This window comes from Impatiens glandulifera, chromosome 1, assembly GCF_907164915.1.
Source record: "Impatiens glandulifera chromosome 1, dImpGla2.1, whole genome shotgun sequence".
Lineage (NCBI taxonomy): Eukaryota > Viridiplantae > Streptophyta > Magnoliopsida > Ericales > Balsaminaceae > Impatiens > Impatiens glandulifera.
The window spans coordinates 151,907,218-151,917,623 of NC_061862.1; positions in this window are offsets into that span (position 1 = coordinate 151,907,218).

Genomic DNA, 10,406 nt, shown 5'->3' on the forward strand with positions numbered 1-10,406 from the left:
CTTTGAAACCTTGTGAAATATTTTGAATTCTTATCCCCTCTCTTAGCTAGATAGCCCTACTGCGTTGTCTAATCCCGATCTTCTAATCCTTACAAAAAATTATCTTACCAAATATTACGAGAACTAACTTCCCAAGTTGAAAGATTTTGGATCTCTTCCGCCTCATCGATATCATTTATCTTATTACATAATTCATTAACATTTGCATAAAATATTATACGCTCCCCACATACCAGTTTCTCTAAAACTTCCTCAAGTTCTTCAATTTTGCATAAAGATTTGACGATGGTGAACCCAAGGGTTCCTACTTCCCCACCACTCTTACACTTTCAGCAAAAAATCAACCCTAATCAACCATTTATTCTCGAACATGAAGGAAGGACCTTTTGGAAAATATTTGTCACTTCCCGAAAAACCGATTAACATATTAGAAATTTTTCGATGTGGGACTAGACCAACTCGCCTCTCCCATTGCCTTTTATGAACATATACCTCCTTCTTTCCAACGACGGATCAACAAGCTTAAGATTATCAATAGTCTCAGAAAACTCACTCATTATGCTGATCAATCTTCTAGCCCTAGTTCTTTAGACATGTCTCTCACCTCGTTCATATCACCACAATAATGATCGGTAAATCACATAAACCTACCACTTTTGATATTTTGTTATAAAACTCTAATTTCTGAGTTTGGATCACCGACCTGTAAATTGTCGATATCACCCAACGAAATTTGTCACCCGTATTCCTTAGTTGCACACTAACATAAAATCTTTTCACTTCAACATCCAACTTATCGAACAAATCGTCGTCCCAAGCAACTAAAATTCTACCTGACGCTCCAATAAAGTCAAGAGTCTCCCATCCACTCAATCTCTAATTACATAAATCTATAACAATCCACTGATCCATATGGCGATTTTTGTCTCACAAAAGTAATAGATTCATACTCATAAATCTCATAAGAGTGTTAAAGATGCCATGTTTCACACTATCATTGATCCCACAAACATTTCAAGCTAATATTTTCTTAATCATATAAAATTTTAACAAAATATATTCGATTCGGCTTCATGTACGTTTCCTGACTTTAGAAACCCATGAGGTAGATCATCTATCTTTTTCATCTCACTCCTCTGATAACTCTTTGTCATATCAATATGGTGTAATCAAACTAATGAACCAAACACCTCAATTTATTCTATTTCTCATTCTTGAGTACAAAAATTACGTACCAAGCATGTCTTAAACAAATTTAAACTATGAAAAAGCTAAATAAAATAAATCAACATTTTAGAAAGACATCATTTAAGTACAAGATTCTATATCTAAAGGTTTATATTATAATGTTGTAAATGAAGCAAACATTAAGATTTGTTCTAACGAGATTTGGGTTCGATTTTGTTAGGCGACACATTTAGTTAAATTGGTTGACTTAATTTGTAGGCTATGTGCACTCTAAAGGAGAAACAGAACCCATCGTTATAAAAAATCTTTTTAATAGGATCATTTATTAAAAACGAAGCGGTACCACCATAGAAAACAAAAAAAATAAAATATGTACATCGACCTGGTAACAAAGCATTCACGCAACTCTAACGAGAAATGGTAAGACTTATTTTGTAACTTTGTTTTCAAAAAAATTAAAATTGAACTTTCAATCTTAGGAAGTGCAAGAAGGAGCATCTCCAAGTTATGGAGATTTCTTTTGGTGACTAGGACAAAAAATGATAAATTTGTTGATTCAGACGTACTAGAGAAAGTGGTAAGTATAAAATATGTTTATTTTACATTTGATCTATTATTGGAATTAACATATTTTATTGTATGATGAGCTGAGACATATGCGAGCTGAATGTTCCGACATTTCTAATGTGAATTTGGTTCAAGGAGCTTTGACCCTCAAGACAATGGAAAAATTCTTGAGATGTGATCAATTTTAGCTTCCCAAGTTTGAGGGACATCGCAGTCCAAAAAACAACTCCACTAGGACCATTTGACAATGCAACGAAGGCTCGATGATTTGGAAGACAAGATCAGTGACCAGCAAAGGACGTTGGAAGACAGGTTGAGGGGAGAGGAAAGAACAAGCAGATATGGAAGACATGACGAGGGAGGAGAGGGTCGAGATGATGCGTCTTTTCTCATAGTTTATGTGTGGAAGTGGTTCATTAATCGATCCTGTAGTGTTTGCACAATTTACTAACGTCGGTTAATCATCAGGTTAAGGTTCAACCACGGAAATTCCACCCGTGCAGCTCCAACAATAACAATAAGACGACGATGATTCTGAGGAAGAAAGCGCAGATTAAATAAGGTAATTATAATTATTATTTTGTATTTGTTTAAGAACATTCGTTGTGTATAATTAGAATTCAAATTTAATTATTATTTTGTTTTTTTTAAGAATATTTGTTATGATTTTTAATATGGTTTAATTTTAGTTCAATTTCATTTAGGATTTTTATTTATAATTTAATTATATTTCTATTTTAGGGTTTGTAATTTTATTAATATAAATATAATTTTAATTACATTGCATATATCAATTGATCATTCACTAATCGTGTTTCTCAATGTGCCATTAGTTAATAAATAATCGGTGTTTCTCATTCCTATACCGATTGGTTAATCGGTATTTCTCATTCTCTAATAATTTTTAAATATAATGAATGTTAAACTTATTATATGAATTTTTATATCATGTTTAGAGTTCAATTCTCTAAATTTACATATATATATATATATATATATATATATATATATATATATATATATATATATATATTATATATATATTTTTTAAATTCATCCCAATTGTTTTTTAAACTCACCCTAACTCTAATATTAGATGCGTCTCACTTTAAATAATCACTATTATCATTAAGAATAGAGCCTAATTCTAGAGCCTCATAAAGTTTTGCACAGCTGAGAATCGAGCTTAATAAAGTCGAAGAAAAACCTAGATCCACTTCCTCATTTATGACTCCACATGTTCAGTAGCCGTGGGCAGTCCTAAGTGAAAAAATATATTATTTTTATATTTTAGTTAAAGTAGTTATATTTTATGTTTATTAAATAAATATATTAATTTATATTATTTTTAACAAATATATATATATATATATATATATATATATATTATTTTGGTTAAATGATATGTTAATACATCAAGTTTGCTACTATTACTATTATTAGGGCCGACCCATCAACTCTCTTGAAGAGTCCTAAAAAAGAGATATTCCCCTTTCTCTAAGAGGCGGCCAAAATTTTACAAAAGGTGAGAGTAAACATCATGGTTTCATTGAGGATAATTTCTCGGCATTTTCAAGCGTAAATGATGGAACAATGGAGCAAATTGACATACTCTTTTAAATTGTTGAATTGTAACAATTTACCTTCGGTTATTTCCTTAAAAAAAAAAAAAAAAGAGAGAGAGAGAGGAGGCTTCCATTTATAAACTGACTTTAATTAATTGTTTATTTATTTTTTAAAATTCTAATTTTAATTCATTTGAGAGGATGAAATTAGAAATAAAAAGAACCACCCAACCCCCTTTAATAAATTAAAAAATATATATATTAAAATAATTATCCAAATAAACATTACTATATATTTAAAAATAAAATCGTTATAATACAAATCACTTCCATCTACTACCCATAAAATGAGATAGAGTATTATTAAAGAATAATGAATTACCAAATAAGAGGCAGCTTAACATTGTATTTGTCACTTTATAATTCCATACGTAACAATTTTGTCACAAAAAAGACTAAGCTTAATAATTTCACTCACCTAAAAAGACGTTTAATAATTTCTCACTTTAATTTATTATTATTAAATTATTTAATATTTTTAATTAAAATACATAAACTTTAATGAATTATGCTTCTTAAATTTTTTTTTTATTAAAATAATTTAATATTAAATAAATTAAAAAATATATATAATATTTTTAAATTATTGAAATATTATATATATCTAATTACCAACTTAAATATATTTTTAAATTATATATATATATATATAAATTTATTATTTTAAAAATATTTTTAAATTATATATATATTAATATATATTAATATATATATATATATATATTAATATGTTTTATAATATCAAAATTTATCTTTCTTCTTTTTCTTTACCTTTTATCATTTTTCCAATCATTATGTCATGACACAACATTCCCTCCTTCAAATTCCCTTTCCCTCCCACTATATAATTTTTTATAACTTTACACTAATATATATATATATATTTAAAATTTTACTTATGAGAAAAAAAATTAAATATAAAAATATTAATTTTTATTCTTCATACTTACATTTATTGTTAATATATTTAAAATTAAATATAAAAATATATTTAAGTTTGTTATATATATATATATATATATATATTTATATAATTTTTTTTTAATTTAATTAATATTAAAATATTTTGAGAATAATAAATTTTAAGAGAATAAATAATATATTAAAATTAAAATATTAAATAAATTAAAGTGATAAATATTCTACAAAGGAGAGAATACTGAAAAGAGGATATTCCTTTAAAAGTGATTCATATATATTAACAATGATAAAAAAAAATTATTTGATCAAGCTACAAAAATAACATGTAAAAAAAATATAATACAAACACGTTATAGATCATCGAGCTCGTAGATTCTCGAGTAAACGATTAACTCTTTGATTGACTCTATCGACTTTTCGAAACGAATCTTAGAAAGTATCATAATAATTGGAGCTTGTATAATTAATGATAAACATCGGACGACTACAATAATTGAAGATAACCAAATACTCCACCAAGAAATAATTGGGATGATAACCCAATATGTAGGCCTCCATATGAGCACATCAATCCAAATTTCTTAATAAATATCCAAAGACTCAGACATCACATAGTGAATCCAAGTAATATTCCTCAAAAGACTCTAAGTACTAGTCACTCATCGAAAATACAAAAGTAAGTGAGTTTTCGATTCAACCAACTCGCAACACATACGACAATGACTTACCATAATACAACATTTTTTCATACCATCTATAAAAATTCTACCGTGAAATAACAAGATTTTGGATAAAAAATTTAACTCATAAAACTTCTCTCAATAAAATTCATATAGAATCGTCTTAATGAAAAATTGTAGTAATTCCCCACATTAAAACTATCAATGTTTTGTCAACTTATTACATTTTGTTCAAACAAAGAAACTTGTTTGCGTCCTACTAAAAATAAAACTGTATTATGGGATGACTCCCCCTAATGTTTAATGTAATTTTTGATTTAATTCGACTAGTGAAACCACTAGATCGAGAATCAAACATGTCCTTAACTATGCATTTCTACATATAAGCAATGAAAAAAACTCATAATATGTCGTAGTTAAACTTTTGGCACTACACCAAATATCTTCTCAAAAACTAATCGAATATTCATCCCTCACAATGAATTTGGACTGCTCACAAAAAATTCCACATTGAATAAAATTTCCTCCAAAATATACCCCGCTGGATAATTAGACATTTTAGTGAACCAACCATACCAATCTTGATCATACTTATATAGATCATCGATGCCCAGAGACTATTTAGCTCTATTACAAATCTACTACACCATTTCGATAGAAGAGTCTTATTAAAAGAAATGAGGTATGAAATATCGAATATTCAAACCTCGTTGATCTTTAAATCATTTAACTTTATCTCGATTAACTAGATGATCTTTATAAAAACTTACATGTTATTCTCTTCATTTTCACTGTCACACTCCTGGAAAGATTGAATTAAGACATCATATATGTGAGTATAGATTAGAGGTGCAAACGAACCGAGCTGTCTCACGAGCTTTTCAAGTCGGCTCTATATATATTTGATTCGAGTTCGAATCTATCGAATTCGAGCCGAATTCGAATATGTTCGATAATATTTCGAGCCGAACTCGAACCCAAATTATTTTGTTCGATTATTCACGAGCCGCTCGCGAACTTTCATTTAATATTTATATATTTTTTATTTTTATTTTTTTCGAATCGAATCGAACTCGAATTTGAATATGTTCACATATTTCGAATCGAACTCGAATTAATATGTTCACATATTTCGAATCGAACTCGAATTTGAATTATTTCGAGCTATGATTCGAAGTTGTTCGAATCAAGGTTCGAACAATTCGAATCGAACTCGAGTTCGAACTTTATTTCGAATCGAGCTCGAGCCAAATTTTATTGAATTTTCGAACTTCGAATCGAATTCGAATACCATTCATAATTTTCGAGCTCGAGCTCGAATATCATTTTTTTGTATTATTCGGTTCGATTCGGTTCGTTTGCACCCCTAGTATAGATGACAACACACTCTTAATAAAGATTATTCGACACTTTTCGAGAGTATTTGTTTTTATATCTGATAGATTACATTCATTTTAGTGATAATCGAGTCTCAAAATGCATTGAATCGTAATTTAGCACCCAATGATATACCAAGATAGGTTGATAGAAAGGCACAAATTCTGAACCCCAAAATATTTTCCAACCTCATTCTTCTTCTATTCGAAATAGAATATGAAAAAAAAGATGTATGACTTATTTAGATTAACTTTAAAACCCGAACAGACACCGAAAACCTATAAAATATCTCAAAAATGCTTACAATTCTTGTAGGTGACCTAAACTATGCAGAACATATCATCAAAAAAAATATGATATGATAAAATGATATCTTCTTGTCCCACAACTCACTCCACATATGAGTCCTGAGTTTTCTTGTAGAGAGCTTCCATAACATAACGAACAAGAAATGAGAAAGTAGAGAGGTTAAACTATTTAATGACCATATTTAATCCTTCGGGAGTTCTCGAAAATCTCAAAGAACTCTCATTTATAATGATAGAAAACTTAACCATTGAGAGGTAAAACTTAATACAATCAATATATTTCACACTCATTCCCATTATGTCCCTTACATCAAACAAAAACTCTCATTTGATATGATCATAAGGTTTTTCAATGTCTAACTTTATAAAAGCACATTTGTCACCTCATCATAGATTTGAAGATCTTTGATGACGTCGTCTTCAGGGACGGACCTAGGATTTTGAACTGGGGTGGGCTTGAAAAAAATTTAGGGTGCACTTAAAATAATAACGAGAAAATTTTGAAAAAAACAAGTATATAAAAGTAAAATTTTACCATTTTTTTAATAATTAGATAAAAAAACAACGAATTATATTAATTTTTTTTAAGAGATTAAGGGTAATGTCATATTTCTACCATAAAAAAAAAAAAAAAATTTTTTTCGGGGTGGACTTGAGCCCACCCGAGCCCCTATATAGATTCGTCCCTGGTCGTCTTGTTGACCAAAGTTCTGGGACAATCTTATAGTTAGATGAAAGAAAAGAGATAAACCTAAAGTTCTTAGGTTAATAATTAGGAATGATAATATCAAAGAGAATTTTAACTTTTTTTTTGAAATAATGAGTAACGATAAAAATTATATTTACTTACCCACTTACAAAAAAAAAAATAGTTGCATCTTAACGTTTTATCATTTATGCACCCTTAATGTCCTTTTAAACAATTTTTTTTTACTGAACATGACAATATATACTTGTATAAATTTCTGGTTAACTGTCTAGGAAAAAAGATAATAAAAAGAGGGGATCCTATTAGCTATTTAGCTCAGGATCATTATTCATTATTGAATTATCAAAATAAGATAACTCTTCAACTCTATTACATATTAATATATAAAAAATAAAATAAAAGAAGAGATTTGATTCATCAAGTATCCTTAATCTTCCTTACATATATATATTATTGGATAAATAAATTCATTTTTTAGTCTTACTTTGTGATTCCTTTTCCTTATTTTCCTTATCCTTATCTTCTTCTTCTTCCGGCTCATCATCAAAGTCAAGAGTCTTCATCTTGAACCGTTCAATTTTCAAAGTAAGCTCTTCAGCCGACTGCACCACACTCTTCGTTGTCGTCGAAAACTGATAATCTCCCATCAAATTGGCCTCTTCCTTGATTCCCAAAGGAATCTTCTCGTATAGATCCGTTAGAGACTTCACTTTCGATTGCTTTAGTCTATCAACTATGAACTTCTCCAACCTATCTTCTCTTTCTACTTCAGAAAAGAACTTCATTAAAAGAGCTTCACGGCTCCTAGTGCTCAATTGGTCAAGACAATCAACTAGAATGAATAGAAGCTCGTCCACCGCTTCCCTCTCCCCTTTTGGCGTCTGTCCAGTTGATGGGGACAGATTAATCACCCTGTTTCCGGCCGCCGCCGATGATGATGATGATGAGGAGGAGGATTCTAGGGTTTGGGTTTTTTCGGTAGAAGTGGAAATCTTGGTGGAGATAAATTTGGGTGGTGGCGGCGGCGGTGGATCTGTGGTGGTATTGGGGAGATCTACTGTGACATGAGGATGAAGAATAGTGTGATGAACATGTTTGTTTATGATTATATTATCATCGGATTGATCAGGATCTGCGGCGAATTTTGGTCTGGTGGGTTGAGGAAATTGATTATGAGGTTGATTGGAAGAACCCATTACTGGCGAGAGGCGGTGTTCTTTCTCTCTTGGTTGGGAAGAAAAATGGTGGAATGAATAATCTAGTAATGCTGATCGATTGAATATTTGCGGTTTATATAAACAAATATTTGTCAAAAAAAAAAATTTTTTAAATTTTTTTTAAATCTTTTTTATGTTAAAAATTAACTTACCAACTATTTAAGACTTTCTACTTCTACACATAAATTGATCCAGAACATTATTTGAGCTATCTTGGATAGAGTCAAAATCCTGAAATTAAAAAGTTTTAGCAAATTAAGAAAAAACTTAAAAAGATAATTTTTTTTATACTTTTTTACGTAATATATTTGAAGCAGGAAATAAATAAATAAATGAGAATGTCCAGTATAAGTAATGATAAAAACAAAATTTTGATATTATAAATCATATCGGGAATAATGTGTCAACACATGATTGGATTTGAAAAACAAAATATCTCTCACTTATTAAATTTAAGTTAAATCATGTGTTCTCGTTAGGGGTGTTCAATATTTGGTATAAACCGAATATCCGACCGAATTCGAATTCGAATTCACCGAATTCGAATTTCATTTTCAGTTTTCGAATCGAATTTCAAACAAATTCGAATTCAAATACGGTTTTCGAATTGGTTTTCGAGTTTGGGTTTCAACTCGAAAACCAAACCGAAAACCGAATTCATTTTTTATTATTTATTCTTCCAAACTTAACTTAAGAATAAGTTCAAAATAATCAAACTAGAATATTTTCAATTAAGATTTATAAATATAAAAAACAAAAACACTAGTGGTGTAGTGATAGAATAGTACCCTATCATGGTAGGGACCTTGGGTTCAATTCTTGGTTGATACATTTTATTTTTGAGTTTAAAATAAAAGGAAATTGAATTCGAATTACTCGAAGTTCGAACCGAATATAAAATTCGAATTCGGTTCGGTTTAATTAGAATTTATTCGGGTTCGGTTTTCGAATTGACAAAAAAAAAATTCAAAGAAACCGAATTGAGAAACTCGAATAACCCGAAACCGAACCGATGAACACCCTTAGTTCTCGTATCATTCCTGATACAACACTAAATTTTAGCTCTCCATTATTCTGGTATAGTGTTATTATTGGATCATTTAATAAATTATTATTATTTTTTTGGGTAGAAAATAAGAACTTAGACAATTTCTAATCATTTATGGAGAATATAGGTTTTCTTTGTTTTTTTTTTCATCTATAATGTTTTTTTTATATATATATTATATTTGTGTAATTGTACTCTCATTATTTATTTTTTATTTTTTTTATCATAAATTGATCATTTAAACAATATATATGTTTTATATATTTATACTTAAATAAAATTTATTTAAGTAACACTATATTTTATAATTATTAGCTTAATTTAATATATTATTATTAATATTTTAATTTTAATTAAGAAAATATTATGTTATTATTATTAAACAAAATATTTAATTAATATTATTATTTAATAAAATAAATAGTTAAATTATTATTAAACAAATACAAAATGTAATATAGAATAAAAATTTTAAAACAAAAAGTTGAATTTTATTTTTACACTAAATAATTCAAATAACTATTTGAGAATAGAATTTTTTTTTGTTCTTGTCTTTGAATTAGTATAACATAGAAGATAAGTCTAAATTGGAATAAAGATCGAACTTATATAATTAAAAATGATCAATTATATTTTTTAATATACATATATACTATTATATTATAATTAGTTCATAATTTTAAGACGATTTAATTCAAATATGTTAACATGATATATAAATAATTAATTATATAAATCTATATATGTTGTTTATAAATATAATTAA